At 44.6% G+C, this 12967-nt stretch overlaps 1 protein-coding gene across 2 annotated transcripts in view; it reads right to left on the bottom strand.

The window, feature by feature from the left end:
• LOC147108598 (aurora kinase C-like) overlaps positions 1-12967 on the bottom strand; it is a 42553-nt gene that overhangs the window by 27816 nt on the left and 1770 nt on the right. The window contains exon 1 of one of the 2 annotated variants that reach the window (XM_086005282.1): positions 143-266. The exons of the other annotated variant lie outside the window; for it this stretch is intronic. The gene's annotated coding sequence lies outside the window, so the exon portion shown is untranslated. Of the gene's footprint in view, positions 1-142; positions 267-12967 lie in introns of those variants that run through there. 2 annotated transcript variants of the gene reach the window in all.

The following is a 12967-nucleotide window of genomic DNA, read 5'->3' as shown; positions in this document are numbered from 1 at the left end:
TGGAAGATTCAAACTTCCACCACAATGCTTCCAAGTTTGATTCTCCACCACAACACGCCCAAGTTATTTAAAACAGTCCAGAAATGTTCAGAACTACCAAAGTCTAAGCCACAAAATGCTAATTTGGTTTTCCCAATTTTACCTGTACTGGGCACTGGAGAGTAGCATCAACAAAATATGTGCAGTTTCCAAAGAGAATCTGTCCCTATGGGCAAGATCACAGTGGCATCAGTTTCTCATGGAAAGATCCAGAAGAAGAATACGGTTACTGCTCATGGACCCATTTCACACTAGCAAAATAAAAAGCCTTTATTAACCCACCTACCAACAATTTGCACACATACAGTAGTATTACTGGCCCAGAAATTAGGTTCGGGGGCTTGCCGCGCGTGCAAGCCCCCAATGTGCACTTACCCGGCGCGCCAACAGCTGAAGCCTGGGCCTGCTTGGAATTCCTGTCACTGGCCCAGTTCAGCTGTCGGCGCGCTGTGCTTGCCTGATCCAGCGGCGTAGTTAGTTCGATATGCCGGCTGGGATCAGGTGAGCACTGGGCAGCCAATCAGGGGAGGGGAAACTTCATTCATGAGTTTGATAGTAAGAACTGTCAAACTCATGAAAACTACAGGCGCCCAAAACACTACTTAAACTTTAAATAAAATTTTAAAAAACATCCCACTAATTAAATGAACTATAAATAACTTTAAAAAACTATTTTAAACAATTAATCAAATTTTTGGGGGAAAAAATGTTAAGAAATCAGGTCCAAAAATAAATTTACCTTACTGTAAAGTCCTTAATAACAAAACTGTGGAAAAAATGTTATAATTTAAAATAATAGACCACTTACCTTAAAGAATCAAGTCCTTACGTCTCCTTTTTTCATTTCTAAAAAGTTGAGGCCCTTACACACGGGCAAACCTGTCAAAAAGGAGGAAGTTCAACACATGCGCGCAGAGTCCTGCGCGCACACATTGGACCTCTGAACCCCTTGGAGGAAATGCCGGTTTCCCGCGCATGCGCTGTACATGCTGAAATCCGGCACTTCCAACGGGTCCACGCGCGAGTACCCCGTCCGTACTCACACGTTGGGACCGGAATTACTGGGCCACTATGTCGAGAACCAACTCGAACAGGCTATTTTGATCTAGTATTGTGCAACGAGAAAGGGTTAATTAATAACCTTGTAGTAAAGGGGCCTTTAGGGAAGACCTAGCCGGGAACCGGCGCAGAGGCCAGTAAATAAAGAGCGCAGTCGGCGAGGGGCCGGAATTCACTGCGAGCAGCCGAGAAGGAGCGGACCTAGCCGGGATCCGGAGCAGAAAGGAAAAAAATCCAGGAGTCCAAAAAACAAGGAGTGACATCACAGGAAAGTGATTGGTTGGTCAGTATTTCTCTATCTTGGGCATTGGCTTAAATTAAGAGCCAGGATTAAAAACTAAGCGTTCAAAAAGAGGGAGCTGATTGGTGAGTATCTGGCAAATGTTTTTACTTGGCTTTCTTAAAGTTTTAAAGTTTATTCCAGCTCGGTTATTAAGTAGTCTGTTAATTAGAGGTATGGCAGGGCAGCTCACACCCATGGAATACACACCCTGTGCCATGTGAGAAGTCCTAGACACCACCCGTGGTCTGGACGGTCACATGTGCAGGAAGTGTCGCCAGCTACAGCAGCTTGAGCACCGGGTTACAGAGCTCGAGTGGCAGCTGCAGTCACTGCTGTGCATCCACAAGGCTAAGAGCTACGTGGATAGCACGTGTCAGGAGGTGGTCACCCCGCAACTTAAGAGTGTGCAACAGAAGAGGAGGACCAGGCAGGTAGTGCAGAGTCCCCTGAGCCCATCTTGCTCACCAACCAGTATTCGGTGGTGAGAGCAATGGTTCCTCTGGGGAATGCAGCCAGAGCCAAGTCCACAGCACCATGGAAGGCTCAGCTGCACAGGCAGGGGGTGGGGAGAAAGAGAGGGCGAGCAATAGTGATAGGGGATCAGACAGGCATTTCTACGGCCACAGACGTGACTCCAGGATGGTATGTTGCCTCCCTGGTTCCAGGGTCAAGGATGTCACTGAGCGGCTGCAGGGCATTCAGAAGGGGAAGAAAGGGTGAACAGCCAGGTCGTGTACCAACAACATAGGTAGGAAGAGGGATGAGGTCCTGCAGGCAGAGTTTAGGGAGCTAGGAAAGAGGTTAAAAAGCAGGACATCAAAAGGTAGTAATCTCTGGATTACTACTAGTGCCACATGCTAGTGAGTACAGAAATAGGAAGATAGAGCAGATGAATGTGTGGCTGGAGAGATGGTGTAGAAGGGAGGACTTTAGATTCCTGAGGAATTGGAACCATTTCTGGGGGAGGTACAAGCCAGACGGGTTGCACCTCAACAGGAACAGGGCCAATATCCTCACAGGAGGGTTTGCTAGTGCTGTTGGGCAGGGTTTAAACTAGCTTGGCAGGGGGATGGGAACCTAAGTATAGAGTCAATAGGGAGGGAAGGAAAACTGGAATTGGAAAACAAAAAACATAAAAAGTAAATTGGAAGGACAGAGGAATCAAGGGCTAGATAGTAGTCAAAAAGGAGGTTTGCCTGTACTAAATGGTCTATACTTCAATGCAAGGCATATAGCAAACAAGGCAGATGAGCTTAGGGCACAGGTAGATACTTGGGACCATGAGATTATAGCTATTAGAGATGTGGCTGAAAGAGGGGCAGGTATGGCAGCTCAACATTCCTGGTTACAGAATTTTCAGATGGGATAGAGAGGGAGGTAAAAAGGGAGGGGGGGTCACGGTATTGACTAAAGAAACTATTACAGCAGAGAGGAGGGATGTGATACGTTGGAGGGATCATCAAACGAGGCCATTTGGGTCGAATTGAAAAACAAAAAAGGGGCGATCACACTGCTGGTAGTGTACTACAGACCCCCAAACAGCGAGAGGGAGATAGAAGAACAAATATGTAGACAAATTTCTGAGAAGTGCAACACCTATAGGGCAGTAATAGTAGGGGATTTCAATTACCCCAATATGAACTGGGATAAAAATTAGTGTGATGGGTATAGAGGGTGCAGAATTCCTAAAACACAACCAGGAGAACTTTTTTAGCCAGTAATGTTTTTAGCCAGTAAAGTTCTGGACTTAGTTTTAGGGAATGAAGCTGGCAGGTAGAAGGCACATCAGTGGGGGAGCATTTTGATGCTAGTGACCATAATTCTGTTAGATTTAAGGTAGTTATGGAAAAGGACAAGGATAGACCAGGACAAAAATTCTAAATTGGGGAAAAGCAAATTTTGCTAAGCTCAGAGGGGATTTAGCCATAGTGGACTGGAAACAGCTACTTGAAGGCAAATCAGTGTCAGAGCAGTGGGAGGCATTCAAGGAGATCTGGAGGGTTCAGACCAAATATGTGCCCTTAAAGAATAAAAAGGTAGGACTAACAAATCTAGAGCCCCCTGGATGTCTAGGGACATACAGGGTAGGATAAAGAAAAAACAGGAGACATATGACTGTTACAGGGCAAAATACTCCAGAATCTTTTTAATTGCACCCCTGCACTTTCTAAAGGATATTAGGAAAACAGAGAGAGCATGAAAAATTCTTGGCAAGTAAAATCGAGGAAAACCCAAAGATGTTTTATAAATATATTAAGAGTAAGAGGATAACTAAAGAAAGGGTAGGGCCTATTAGAGATCATGAGGGTAATCGGTGCGTGGAGGCGGGAGACGTCGGTAGGGTTCTTAATGAATACCGTGTGTCTGTTTTCACAAAGGAGGGGCGAAGCAGACACTGCTATCGGGGGGGGGGGGGGGGGGGAAGGAGGAGTGTGAAATATTAGATGAAATAAACAGAGAGAGGGGGGAAGCATTGAGGGGTTTAGCAGCTTTAAAAGTGGATAAATCCCCAGGCCTGGATGAATTGTATCCCAGGCTGTTAAGCGAAGCAAAAGAGAAAATAGAAGCCCTGACCATCATTTTTCAATCCTCTCTGGCTTCAGGTGTGGTGCCAGAGGACTGCTAATGTGGTACCCTTGTTTAAAAAGGGAGAAAAGGATAGACCAAGTAATTGCAGGCCAGTCAGCCTAACCTCGCTGGTGGGAAAATTATTGGAAAGAATTCTGAAGGACAGGATAAATCTTCATTTAGAAAGACACGGATTAATCAAGGATAGTCAGCACGGATTTGTTAAGGGAAGGTCGTGTCTGACAAACTTGATTGAATTTTTTTGAGGTGGTAAGGAGAGTAGAGCATTTGATGTAGTGTATATGGACTTTAGCAAGGCTTTTGATAAGGTTCCACATGGCAGACTGGTCACAAAGTTAAAAGCACATGGGATCCAGGGCAAAGTGTCAAGTTGGATTCAAAACTGGCTCGGAGACAGGAAGCAGAGGGTCATGGTTGATGGGTGTTTTTGTGACTGGAAGGCTGTTTCCAGTGGGGTTCTGCAGTACTAGGTCCCTTGCTTTTTGCGGTATATATCAATGATTTAGACTTGAATATAGGGGGTATGATTAAGAAGTTTGCAGATGATTCTAAAATCAGCTGTGTGGTTGATACTGAAGGAGGAAGCTGTAGACTGCAGGAAAATATCAATAAATTGGTCAGGTGGGCAGAACAGTGGCAAATGGAATTCAATCCAGAGAAGTGTGAGGTAATGCATTTGGGGAGGGCTAACAAGGAAAGGGAATACCCATTAAATGGTAGGACACTGAGTAGTGTAGAGGAAGAAAGGGACCTTGGAGTGCATGTCCACAGATCCCTGAAGGTAGCAGGCCAGGTAGATAGGGTGGTTAAGAAGGCATACGGAATGCTTGCCTTTATTAGCTGTGGCATAGAATACAAGAGCAGGGGGGTTATGCTTCAACTGCATAAAACACTAGTTAGGCCTCAGCTAGAGTACTGCGTGCAGTTCTGGTCACCACATTACAGGAAAGTTGTGATTGCACTAGAGAGGGTACAGAGGAGATTTACAAGGATGTTGCCGGGAGTAGAGAATCTTAGCTCTGAGGAAAGACTGGATAGGCTGGGTTTGTTTTCCTTGGAACAGAGGAGGCTGAGGGAAGACTTTATTGAAGTGTATAAAATTATGAGGGGCATCGATAAAGTGGATAGAAAGGACCTATTTCCCTTAGCAGAGGGGTCAAAAACCAGGGGGCACAGATTTAATGTAATTGGTGGAAGGTTTAGAGGGGATTTGAGGGGAAATTTCTTCACCCAGAGGGTTGTGGTGGTCTGGAACTCACTGCCTGAAAGAGTGGTAGAGGCAGGAACCCTAACCACATTAAAAAAAAGTACTTGGATGTGCACTTGGGATGCTCTAATCTGCAGGGCTACGGACCAAGAGCTGGGAAGTGGGATTAGGCTGGATAGCTTTGTTGGCCGGCACGGACACAATGAGCCGAAATGGCCTCCTTCCGTGCTGTAACTTTCTATGATTCTATGAAGAGGGACCATAATATGATAGAATTTTATATTGAGTTTGAAAGTGATTTAGTTAAATCCAAAACTAGGGTCTTTAATCTAAACAAAGCAAACTACATAGGTATGAGGGGCGAGTTGGCCAAGGTAGATTGGGAAAATGCATTAAAAAGGTATGATGGTAGAGAAGCAATGGCTGGCATTTAAAGAATTAACACATAATTTATAACAAATATACATTCTTTTAAGGCACAAACACCCCCCACAGGAAAAGTGGTCCAACCATGGCTAACAAGCAAAGTTGAAGATAGTATTAGATCAAAGGAATAGGTGTACGTTGCCAAAAAGTAGCAAGCCTGAAGATTGGGAGGATTTTAGAATTCAGCAAAGGAGGATCAAGAAATTGATAAAGAATGGGAAAATAGAATGAGTGTAAACCAGCAAGAGGCATAAAAACAGACTGTAAAAGCTTCTATAGGTATGTAAAAAGGAAAAGATTAGCAAAAGTAAATGTGGGTCCCTTACAGGCTGAGACTGGATAAATTATAATGGGGAATAAGGAAATGGCAGAGAAATTAAACAAATACTTTTGTGTCTGTCTTTACAGAAGACACAAAAAACTTCCCGGAAATAGTGGAGAACCAAGGGACTAGCGAGAACGAGGAACTGAAAGAAATACTGGAGAAATTTTTGGGACAGAAAGCTAATAAATCCACTGGACCTGATGGCCTACATCCTAGGGTTTTGAAAGAGGTGGCTATAGAGATAGTGGATGCATTGATTGTCATCTTCCAAAATTCCACAGATTCTAGAACTGCTCCCGCAGATTGGAAGGTAGCAAATGTAACCTGACTATTTAAGAAAGGAGAGAAAACAGGGAACTACAGACCAGTTAGCCTGATATCAGTCGTAGGGAAAAATGCTAGAATCTATTATTAAGGATGTGGTAACAGGGCACTTAGAAAATAATAATAGGATTGGGCAGAATCAACATGGGTTTATGAAAGGGAAATCACATTTGACAAATCTGTTGGGAGTTTTTTTTTTGAGGTTGTAACTAGCAGAATAGATAAGGGAGAAACCAGTGGATGTGGTGTATTTGGATTTTCAGAAGACATTCAATAAGGTGCCACACAAGAGGTTATTATACAAAATTAGGGCTCATGGGATTGGGGGTAATATACTAGCATGGATTGAAGTTTGGTGAACAGACAGAAAAAAAGTGTAGGAATAATTAGCAATTTTTGGGTTGGCATGCTGTAACTGGTGGGGTACCGCAAAGATCAGTGCTTGGGCCTCAGCTATTCACAATCTATATCAATGATTTGGATGGGGGGACCAAATGTAATATATCCAATTTTGCTGATGATACAAAGCTGGGTGGGAATGCAAGTTGAGGAGGAGGATGCAAAGAGGCTTCAAGGGGATACACATAAGCTAAGTGAGTGGGCAAGAACATGGCAAATGGAATATAATATGGAGAAATGTGCAGTTATCCACTTTGGTAGGAAAAATAGAATAGCAGAGTATTTTTTTTTTTTTTTAATAAATGGAGATTGGGAAATGTTGGGTGTTCAGAGGGACCTGGGTGTCCTTGTACACAAATTACTGAATGTTAACATGCAGGTACAGCAAGCAATTAGCAAAGCAATTAGTATGCTGGCCACAAGAGGATGCGAGTACAAGAGTAAAGACATCTTACTGCAATTATATAGGGCCCTGGTGAGACCACACCTGGAGTACAGGTAGACTATCCTCTATCCGCACTTCCGAAAACCGAAAACCTCTAAAAACCGAAAGTTTTTTCGTGGAGTGTAAGTCATGCACACGACATGACCCGAGTGGCACCAAACATGACAGGAGTGGTCCGGGAGCTCTGCCTTTCCCTGTGAGCAGGGCAGAGGGTCAGAGTTCCCTCCTGGGTAGGAGATTGCAGGCCGAGCCGGGCAGTGTGAAGGAGGTACCGGGAGAGTGAACGCAACAATACAGCGGCCCGTCCAATAGTCTTTTCTCCCCCCCCCCCCCCTCCCTGCCGGACCAGATTTGCGGACCAGCTTAGTGTAGGAGTCAGCCGATATCCGGCTTTCCCACAACTGGCGGTGGCAGTCGAGCCCCAGACCCCCGCTAAGTCAAGGAATTCAGATACGGAGCAGGGGGAGCCGGAAACCTTGATCTAACGGCAGAAATCAGCAGCCGTTTTGTTGGGTTTTTTTTTCTTCCCCTAGCACTTTTTTTTTTTTTTTTTAAACTTACCCTAGCATTTCTTTTTTTTTTTTTTTTTTTAAAAAACAGTCAGGCTGTGGAAAGTCTCTAGCTTAGCAACAGCTTCAGAGATGCTTCCAAGGCAGGGCCCGAGTGCTTACAAGCTGTTGCTAAGCAACACAGTGTTTGTTGTCAGATATGGAGATGGAAACCTTCTGAAATCCGAAAAATTCCAAAAACCGAAACACAGCTGGTCCCAAGGTTTTCGGATAAAGGGTCGTCTACCTATTGTGTACAGTTTTGGTTTCCTTACCCAAGGAAGGATATACTTGCCATAGAGGGAGTGCAACAAAGGTTCACCAGACTGATTCCTGGGATTTTGGGGGTGGGGTGGAGAAATGTCTTATGAGGCAAGATTCAGTGGACTAGGTCTATATTCTCTAGAGTTTAGAAGAATGACAGGTGATCTCATTGAAACATACAAATTCTTAAAGGACTTGACAGGGTAGACACAGGGAGGATGTTTCCCCTGGCTGGGGAGTCTAGAACCAGGGGTCACAGTCTCAGACTAAGGGTCGGCCATTTAGGACTGAGATGAGGAGAAATTTCTTCACTCAGAGGGTGGTGAATCTTTGGAATTCTCTACCCCAGAGGGCTGTGGAGGCTCAGTCGTTGAATATATTCAAGACAGAGAGCAATAGATTTTTGGATATTAAGGGAATCATGGGATATAGGGATAATGTGGGAAAGTGGAGTTGAGGTAGAAGATCTGCATTATCTTATTGAATAGTGGAGCAGGCTCAAGAGGTCAAATGGCCTACTCCTGCTCCTATTTCTTATGTTTTTATATAGCAACTTCAACATAGCAAAATGTTTCAATACACTTCCCAAAAGGTGCAGTCAAGAGAGAATATTTTAAAGAGGCTTCTGAAAAGTGGGGAGATAAACGAGAGGTTAAGGAAGAGAATTCAGGAGGCTGAGGAGTATGATGAAAAGACTCCACTATACCGGTGGAAAAGGAGAGAGGGTGTTGGGAGCAGGGCTGGTAGAGTTACCAGGTCAATTGCCAGCTCCCATCTACCCCCCCTACCACCTTCATGGCCTTTTGCCAGTTGCCCAAAAGGAGTTATCCAGTTCTTGCTTTTAGCTGCAAACATTTTCTGCTGAACACCACATAAAACAAGCTAAGTACAGTAACATTTTCCAGTCCACACAAGTGCATAGATTGCACAGAATTAGAAGGTCTTCTTTCTGTACATATTAAAAAAATCAACATGTTGCCCTCCATATTTTCCCTCCCCCCAAAAGAAAAGGAGACCAAGTTCATGACAGCAAATGGAAAAAAAATTAACAATGCAAATTATTCAAAATGCTTCAGTGATATCCTCTGCATTTAGATAGTTTTTTGAAGGGCTTGGGGAAAGCTAGGGAGGAAGCAAGGAATATCCAAAAAATGAATCTGCCACTGGGAAGTGCCACTTAGCAAAAGTAAAGAGGTATGCATTGCTGGCATATGATACAAATAGACACTGTACATTGCGCCGACAAGTCCTTCTGCAGGTGGCCTATTCTGTGATTTGCTGCAAGACCACAGCACACTTTGGACCATTCCAGGCTGGCATCTTCAAAAAAAAAACTTTAGACAATGCCAAGTGTGTGAAGCCCAAGCAATTTCAATTTCCACACAAACGTAAAGATACCATGTTTGAATTATTTCTCGCTCCAGTTTATAACTGACTAAACTTCCAAGTAATCATAGACAGCAGCAGCAGTGCAGACCTGGGAGGAGCAGCGAGGGCGATATAAAGAGAGCCCGAGGCGCAGGTAGGCCCAGCAGCAGCAGTGCGGACTGGGAGGAATGGAGAGGCGGCGACGGTGATACCAACTCAGCACTGGCAGAATTTTCAAAGAGTGACGTCAGAAGGGGAGGGAGCTGATTGAGGCAAGTGTCGGGAGCGGCGGTACAAGGCTTACCAATCTCAGACCGGCGGCAGCATTCCGGAGCCACGTCACAATTCAAAAAGTGACACGGGCAAGACGAAGCAACTGATTGGTTGAGTACAGCCAGGTGAGTATTTATACCACTCTATAGTTTGACAGTTAAGATTAGTAGTTTAGAAAGTTTAGACGGTCTTAATTTTTGTGGTTATACTTTCTAAGGTCCCTGTTGTGTATTGGGGCGTGCTAGTAACCAAGGGTCCTAGAGTCTCATTTAATTGTAGTGTAATTAGTGGTATTGATTTGATTAAAATTCATTAAAGGGCAAGTCATGGCAGGACAGCTCGGCCCCATGGCATGCTCCTCCTGCGCTATGTGGGAAATCAGGGACATTTCCTGTGTCCCTGGCGACCATGTATGCGGGAAGTGCATACAGCTACTGACAGACCGCATTGCGGTGCTGGAGCTGCAAATGGATACATACTGCAGCATTCGCAATGCTGAGGACATCGTGGATAGCACATTTAGGGAGTTGGTCACACTGCAGGTAAAGGCTGCACAGGCAGGAAGGGAATGGGTGACCACCAGGCAGAGTAGTAGGCGCAGGCAGGTAGTGTAGGGGTCCCCTGTGGCCACCCCCCTCAAACAGATAAGCCATCTCCCTCAACAATATCCAAAGTGGTATATCAGGGGGGAAGGCAGCAGCAGCCAACTTCCTGGCACCATGGGTGGTTCTGCTGCACAGGACGGGAGGAAAAAGAGCAGGAGAGCTATAGCGATAGGGGATTCTATTGTAAGGGGAATAGATAGGCGTTTCTGCGTCCGCAACCGAGATTCCAGGATGGTATGTTGCCTCTGGTGCAAGGGTCAAGGATGGGTCAAGGATGTCTTGGAGCGGCTGCAGGGCATTCTGGAGGGGGAGGGTAAACAGCCAGTTGCAGTGGTGCATATAGGTAAAAACTGGGGTGAGGTCCTAAAAGCTGAATATAGGGAGTTAGGAGGTAAATTTAAAAAATAGGACCTCAAAAAGGTAGTAATCTCAGGATTGCTACCAGTGCCACATGCTAGTCAGAGTAGAAATAGAAGGATATTTCAGATGAATACGTGGCTAGAGGAATGGTGCAAGGGGGAGGGATTCAAATTCCTGGGACATTGGAACCGGTTCTGGGGGAGGTGGGACCAGTACAAACTGGATGGTTTGCACCTGGGCAGGACCGGGACCCATGTCCATGGGGGAGTGTTTGCTAGTGCTGTTGGGGAGGGTTTAAACTAAAATGGCAGGGGGTTGGGAACCTGTGCAGGGAGACAGAGGAAAGGGAAGCAAGGATAGAAGCAAAAGACAGGAAGGAGAAAAGCAAAAGTGGCATGCAGAGAAATCAAGGGCTCAAATCAAACATGGCCACAGTAAATATTAATAATTCTAAAAGGTCTAAGAGTGTTAAAAAAAAGCCTGAAGGCTGTGTGTCTTAATGCAAGTAGCATTCGTAATAAGGTAGATGAATTAGCTGCGCAAATAGATATGATTAATTGGGATTACGGAGACATGGCTCCAGGGTGACCAAGGCTGGGAATTCAACATCCAGGGGTATTCAATATTCAGGAAAGACAGGCAAAAAGGAGGTGGGGTAGCATTGCTAGTTAAAGAGATTAACAATAGTAAAGAAGGATATTAGCTCTGATGATGTGGAATCTGTATGGGTAGAGCTGAGAAATACCAAGGGGCAGAAATCGTTAGTGGGAGTTGTATACAGACCCCCAAACAGTAATACTGAGGTTGGGGATGGCATTAAATGGGAAATTAGAGACACGTGCAATAAGGGCACAGCAGTTATCATGGGTGACTTTAATCTACATATAGATTGGGCGAACCAAATTAGTAACAATACTGTGGAGGAGGAATTCCTAGCGTGTATACGGGATGGTTTCCTGGACCAATATGTCGAGGAACCAACTAGAGATCAGGCCATCTTAGACTGGGTATTATGTAATGAGAAAGGATTAATTAGCAATCTTGCACGAGGCCCCTTGGGGCGGAGCGATCAGAATATGATCACTCTCCATCTTGATGAAGAATTCGAAGTATTTGACTCAGACTAGGGTCCTGAATTTAAATAAAGGAAACTACGATGGTATGAGATGCGAGTTGGCTAGGATGGATTGGGGAACGTTACTTAGAGGGTCGATGGTGGATAGGCAATGGCAAACATTTAAAGATCGCATGGATGAACTACAGAATTTGTTCATCCCAGCTTGGCATAAAAATAAAACAAAGGTGGTGACTCAACCGTGGCTAACAAGGGAAATTAGGGATAGCATAAGATCCAAGGAGAGGACATATAAATTGGCCAGAAAAAGCAGCAAACTTGAGGATTGGGAGCAGTTTAGGATTCAGCAAAGGAGGACAAAGGGATTAATTAAGAGGGGGAAAATAGAATATGAGTGTAAGCTTTCAGGGAACATAAACACTGACTGTAAAAGCTTCTATACATATGTGAAGAGAAAAAGATTGGTGAAGTCAAGCATAGGTCCCTTGCAGTCAGAATCAGGGGAATTTATAATGGGGAACAAAGAAATGGCAGACCAATTAAATACATACTTTGGTTCTGTCTTCACAAAGGGGGACGCAAATAACCTCCCAGAGATGTCGGGGAACATAGGGTCTAATGAGAGGGAGGAACTGAAATCAAATCAGTATTTGTAGGGAAATGGTGTTAGGGAAATTGACGGATTGAAGGCCGATAAATCCCCAGGGCCTGATCATCTACATCTTAGGGCACTTAAGGAAGTGGCCCTAGAAATAGTAGATGTGTTGCTGGTCATCTTCCAAAATTCTAGAGACTCTGGAACAGTTCCCATGGATTGGAGGGTAGCTAATGTAACCCCACTATTCAAAAAAGGTGGTAGAGAGAAAAAACAGGGAATTAGAGCGGTAAGCCTGACATCGGTAGTGGAGAAAATGCTAGAGTCCATTATAAATGATGTAATTGCAGAGCACTTGGAAAACAGTGACAGGATCGGACAAAGTCAACATGGATTTACAAAAGGTAAAGCGTGCTTGACTAATCTGAAATTTTTTGAGGATGTAACTGGTAGAATAGATAAGGGAGAACCAGTAGATGTGGTGTATTTAGACTTTCAAGGGATATGGGGAGAAAGCAGGGACAGGGTACTGAATTTGGATGATCAGCCATGATCTCATTAAATGGCGGAGCAGGCTCGAGGGGCCGAATGCCCTACTCCTGCGCCTATCTTCTATGTTTCTATACCAAGGTACTCTACAAGGTCACAACTGACCATAAAGCTATGCTTGGGTCTGTATAACTGCCTGCCAACAAAACTCAATGACACAGCCTATGATTTTCTTGAATCTCTGGCAAGAAGGTGAGCAAAGTGAAGTTAGAGTCGACTAGCCACTCATCCACC

The sequence above is a fragment of the Somniosus microcephalus genome, chromosome 13 (assembly GCF_052327205.1).
Source record: "Somniosus microcephalus isolate GS21.2 chromosome 13, FLI_Smic_1.0, whole genome shotgun sequence".
In the NCBI taxonomy this organism is placed as follows: domain Eukaryota; kingdom Metazoa; phylum Chordata; class Chondrichthyes; order Squaliformes; family Somniosidae; genus Somniosus; species Somniosus microcephalus.
Note: the sequence above shows the minus strand (reverse complement) of the source record. Positions and strands in the feature narration are given on the sequence as shown.